This window comes from Arachis ipaensis, chromosome B9 (assembly GCF_059453495.1).
Source record: "Arachis ipaensis isolate K30076 ecotype BB chromosome B9, ASM5945349v1, whole genome shotgun sequence".
NCBI classification, from domain to species: domain Eukaryota; kingdom Viridiplantae; phylum Streptophyta; class Magnoliopsida; order Fabales; family Fabaceae; genus Arachis; species Arachis ipaensis.
Window position 1 is genome coordinate 25,254,107 of NC_142444.1, and position 6,127 is coordinate 25,260,233.

Sequence of the window (6,127 nt, forward strand, 5' to 3'; positions counted from 1 at the left end):
TCTACCAGTCTTGCTCAAGTAAATATGGCTCAGTCTTCATTTTTAGGTCCTAATAACTTTGGAAGAGAAAATTATGGTGGAAGAAGAGGTAGATGAGGACGATTCACAAGAGGGGGGGCGAAGTTCTTGGCAATTAGGGTCAAGATCTTTCTGCCAACTCTGTGACAAGCCTAGTCACATTGTTCTTCAATGCTACCACAGATTTGATCCTAATTTTCATGGACCTTCGTCTTCTAATTAATCAACCTCCCTTCCTTTCTCAGAATTCACAATCTTCTTCTACATCAAATTCATAACCTCCACCACCTTCTAGTTCTTTTCATCAACCAATTTCATACTTGGCCACACCATCAATAATTTCTAAAGCCTCTTGGTACCCAGACTTTGGTGCTTCTCATCATTTAACCAATAATCCATCTAATCTGTATTCCTCTTCTGATTACGGTGGCACTGATCAATTATTTGTTGCCAATGGTTCAGGTTTAAATATTTCTCACATTGGCACCACATATCTTTCTGACTCTACTTCACAAAAATACTTTTGTTTTGAAAAATGTTCTCTATGTTCCAAAGATTACCAAAAATTTGATTAGTGTTTTCCAATTTTGCTTTGATAATAATGTTTATTTTGAGTTTCATGCTTTTTATTGCTTTGTCAAATCATAGGTAACATAGGCAATTCTTTTCATGGGGCATCTTAGAAATGGTTTTTATGAATTTCATGGACTCTCTATATCAAAATGTGTTGAGCAAATTTTTGCTTATCATGCTAATGTCAATTCTTGTAATAATTCTAGCAAACTTTGGCATCAAAGGTTGGGTCACCCATCTTTTGCTACTGTTAAGGTTGTAATGCAGTCATGTAATCTTCCTTGTGTTGTGAATAAAAATGACACTTTCTGTAATGATTGTTGCCTTGCAAAAATGTATACATTTCCATTTCCTAACTCTAATACTATCTATTATTTTCCTCTTGAATTAGTGTTTGTAGAGATATATGGGAGCCCGTTTCCATTATGTCTAGATCAGGATACAAGTATTATGTCAGCTTTGTTGATGCATACACTCGTTATACATGTTTATATTTGTCACAAACAAAAGCTCAAGTGTTTCAAGTCTTTGTACAATTTAAAAATCTTCTTCAAAAATAAACTGGTTTTTCTATAAAGGCATTACAAACAGATAATGCAAAAGAATTCCTCTCTTTTTCTTTTAAGACTTTCTTGTGGGGCAATGGCATTCTTCACAAGTTATATTGTCCTTAAACTTATCAACAACAAGGAGTTGTTGAATGCAAGCATAGACATATAGTTGAAGTTGGTTTATCTCTTCTAGCTTCAGCCAAGATGCCGTAAATTTATTGGAAATATGCTTTCTCAACTGCAGCCTTTTTAATCAATCATCTTCCTACTGAAGTTTTGGCTATGAACTCCTACATCATAGAAAACATGATTTATAGTATCTTGTGTGTGTTTGGTTGTGCATGCTTTCCTCATACAAGACCATCCAACTCTACAAAGCTTGATTTTCAATCGCAACAGTGTGTGTTTCTTGGCTATGCACCACAGCATCAAGGTTTTAAATGCTCAAGTGCATCAGAAAAAAATTATATAGCTCGCAATGTTCGTTTTAATGAGTCTTTCTTTCTGTTTAATGACATGTTTTCATCTTCATCGTCTATTATTTCTAAACCTGATAACTCTAGTTTTTTTATGAATATTAATATGTTTTCTTATTTGCTAAGCTATCAGTATTTCTCTCCTTCCAACAATGTTAATAATAATTCTTCTAACTCTATAATATTTAATTCTGATATAAATACTCTTGCTACTAAATACCAAGATATCTAATACTTTATCTACTTATTCTTTCTCTTTAGCTAATATTCCTATTTCAGGACCTGAGATTCAATTACCAAGAGTAGTACCTACTGCACCTAAATCTGCACCCTCAACAACTAATATACATCCTATGGTGACAAGATCCAAGGCTGGTGTTCACAAACCTAAAGCCTTGCTTGTTGTATCCCTTGAGTTGGTTAGTGCAATATGTTCCAACATCCACAAAACAAGCTTTAACTTGCCCTCATTGGATTCAAGTCACGAGGAAAGAATATGAGGCTCTCCTTAAAAATAATACATGGATCCTTGTCTCGCCACCTTCCAACTCCACTGTAACTGGTTGTAGATGTGTCTATGCCATCAAAAGAGCTCCTGACAACTCTATTTTGAAATGTAAAGCCAGACTTGTGGCCAAAGGCTATCATCAACAAGGTATGGACTTTGGTGAAATCTTTCGTCTAGTGATCAAACCACCAATATCCGAACTGTTTTGACTATTGCACTATCACGCGGGTGGTACTTGAGGCAGTTTGACTTTAATAATGCCTTTTATAGCGGAGATTTAGATGAAACTGTTCTCATGCACTAACCACAGGTTTTGAAGCATCTAACACTTCTCTTGTTTGCAAGCTTAGTAGGACCATTTATGGCCCAAAATAATCTCCAAGGGCATGGTACACTAAGCTTCGAAATACATTTTCTAAGTTTGGCTTTAGTCCTACCCGTGCCGATCCCTTTTTGTTTGCTAGAATTACTAAAACTTCCACTATTTTTATATCTTAGCCTACGTTGATGACATAGTTATTATAGGAAACAATATTTTAGAAGTCAATCAACTCATTTCTAATCTGAATCATTTATTTATTTTTTTAAAGGATTTAGGGACTTTATACTATTTTCTTGGTTTAGAGATACATGCTTTGTCTGATAATGAATTACAAATTTCTCAACAAAGATATATTAAAGATCTTCTTGGGTTACACCCATGATATCTACTTTGAATCTCACTGTCATAGGTTCTGATTTATTTAAAGATGCAACCCTTTATAGGTCCATAGTTGGAGAACTTCAGTATGCTACTCTCACACCACATCTAGAGCTCTCTTTTGTTGTAAATCAAGTTCGTCAATTTATGCATAGGCCTCTTCAACAACATTATTGGCTAGTTGTCAAGAGAATTTTGAGATACTTATCAGGTGTATCTTCCTATGATATTAAATTTCAAAAAGTGCTGATTATACGATTTTTGCTTTTGCAAATTTAGATTGGGCCGATGATCTTGATGCATGATAAGCGGTCCACAAGTGGCTATTGTGTATTTGTGGGATCCAATCTAGTTATTTGGTCTAGCCAGAAGCAAGCATTTGTGAGTAGATCCTCTAATAAGGCTGAGTTTCAATGTCTGGCAGATGTGGCAGCAGAGATAGTTTGGCAAGTTCTTTACCGTTGGGTTTACCGTAAAAAAAAATTTGACGATAACTCAATTAATGAAACGATGTATTTTGGTAACCCGCAATGATTTTTTGTCGGAATTTTCTGATGGTAAAAGGGGTATAAATTCAAATCACGAACTTCTTTTCCCTCATTCGAATCCTCACCGTCATCACCATCCCTCTCTCTCTTTGTTGCGTTCCATCACCATCATCTGCCGCTGTCGCCGAGACTACCTTCGTCGCCACCCCCTCTCCCATCACCGTCAACTCTCTCTCTCTCTCTCTCTCTCTCTCTCTCTCTCTCTCTCTCTCTCTCTCTCTCTCTCTCTCTCTCCACCATCTGCTGCCCCTGCAACTTTAGCGACCAAGGCTGCAACATATACCTCTTCCATTATTTCTTGTTCTGTTTTTCATTACAGGTTCTTGAGCAACTCTTTTCCAATTCCTTTAATTTTAGTTTAATTTAGTTTAAGTTTGAGTAGAATTTCAATTTTAATTTTGAATCAGTTTCAAATCTAGTGGATTTAGTTTTCTAATCTTAGTGGATTTAGGTTGATTAATTTAGGTTAGATTTAATACATTAGGTTTTAAATTGTTGAAGTATTTGAAATTCTCTAATTTTGTTATTTGCTGCATTGATGACTGTTTTGTTAAGAAATTATTGTTGAGATTGTTTGCTAATTATTTAATTTTAGTTTAGTTTAGTTTAGGTTCGATTAGAATTTCAATTTTGATTTTGAATCAGTTTCAAAGTTAGTTCAGTTTAGTTTTCTAATCTTAGTGGAATTAGGTTAATTAAGTTAGGTTAGATTTAATACATTAGGTTTTGAATTATTGAAGTATTTGAAATTGTCTAATTGTGTTGATTGTTGCGTTGATGACTGTTTTGTTGAGAAATTATTGTTGAGATTGTTTAATAATTGTTTAATTTTAGTTGAATTTAGTTTAGATTTGATTAGAATTTCAATAATTTTGAATTAGTTTCAAAGTTAGTTCACTTTATTTTTCTAATCTTAGTGGATTTAGGTTGATTAAATTAGGTTAGATTTAATACATTAAGTTTTGAATTGTTGAAGTGTTTGAAATTATCCAATTGTGTTAACTGTTGCATTGATGACTATTTTGCTGAGAAATTATTGCTGGGATTGTTTGATAATTGTTTATTTGCAGACATGTCGATAGGTAGAGGTGCTGCGGATCAGGTTACTGGTCAGAGTCGTAGTCGTGGTCGAGGTAGAGGGAGGGTTTCTTTCGGTACCCCCAGGACCTCTGGATCCTCTTGTTCTACTCCGACCACCCCGATGACGCCACAGATTGAGGGTTTAGTGGACTAGCCATTCATCATAGTCCCTAACCCCAACTTTGTGCCTCCATCTATGGTGACGATGCTGCCTTCTACCGCTCAGCAGCCCGCATCCACGACGCCGTCTCCAGCGACGAATGCTGCGTCCCCGGAGTCCAGCCGCAGAGGTGAGGCAGCGGCTGATACCCCTCTACCATCTCTCATTGTACGGTTGAAGATTTGGCCTGATGGCAGTATGGGACAAGTATCACATTGAGTCTCATATATTTTCTGTTTATGATTATCGCTGAAACTGCTTGAAAATTAATTCTAATTTAGTGGATTTAGGTTTGAATACTGGTTAGTATTTTTAACTTTCAATGATTATAATTAACTTTGTTGCTTTAAAATTCCTAAAAATTGATTCCTATCTAGTGGATTTAGGTTGACTCTATTTGCTTGATTACTGTTTCCTGTTTCAGTGATTAACTTTGTTGCTGAAAGTTTCTAAAAATTGATTCCTATCTAGTGGATTTAGGTTGATTTGGTTGTCTAGTTAGCATTTTTAAATTTCAATGATTATGATTAACTTTATTGCTGAAAGTTTTTGAAAATTGATTCCTATTTAGTGGATTTAGTTTGAAATGGTTGCCTGGTTATTATTTTAAGTTTTAACGATTATGATTAACTTTGTTGCTGAAAGTTTCTGAAGACTAAGGCCAGATCGTCTAAGTATACTGGCGGCTCAGTGACCTTCATGAAAATTAAAACTAGGTTGGTATGTAAAGTGACTTTGATTTTGTTAATAACTTAGTTATATTCTTCTGCATATCATTACTAGGCATCTTAATCATATTGTTTTAAAGCAACATGTGTAGTCGAAGTCGTTGGATCATGAGACGACGTTGGCAGAGACATTCAAGTACACCCACACGCTGAAGGAGAACAAAGAGAAATTTGCTGATCAGCAGTTTTAGGAATATTATATGAGTAAACATACATCTGATTATCTTCTGCTATAAATCATTAGAGATTAACTATATATCTGTTGTACTAATCATAATAAATTGTGTTAATTACACAGAAGTTCTACACACAGAGATCAAACTAGAGGTTGCGACTCAGCAATCTCAGCAAGGTGGGGAGGACACCATCGATGGCTCTGCAGCTTTAGGTGTCGATCCCAATGTGGTTTGGTACGAGACCGCCTCAGCGCCGTACAAGAACTGCATATACGGGATAGGGTCGTTCTTCACTAGTAGCCTCTGTACCTCTACGTTGAGGCCGTTGTCAGGCTCCGCCACCACTCGAGCCGTCGAGCCCGAGGAAGACATGGATTTGAGGCTGCAGGTGCAGAGCTCAAACGCAGCCTTCAGTAGTAGGCTCAGGAGCTTAACGATTATCGGGAGAGGTACCAGGAGATCCTCAACGTCTACGGATGAGCTCAGGCTGGAGTGGAGGGAGTCGCTGGAGTGGATGTATGGAGGCTCAGATGGAGGTGTACCAGGCTAGATGCACGCCACTGGCATCGATATTTTTGGTGGCATACGGACATCACCGGCTTCTGCGCC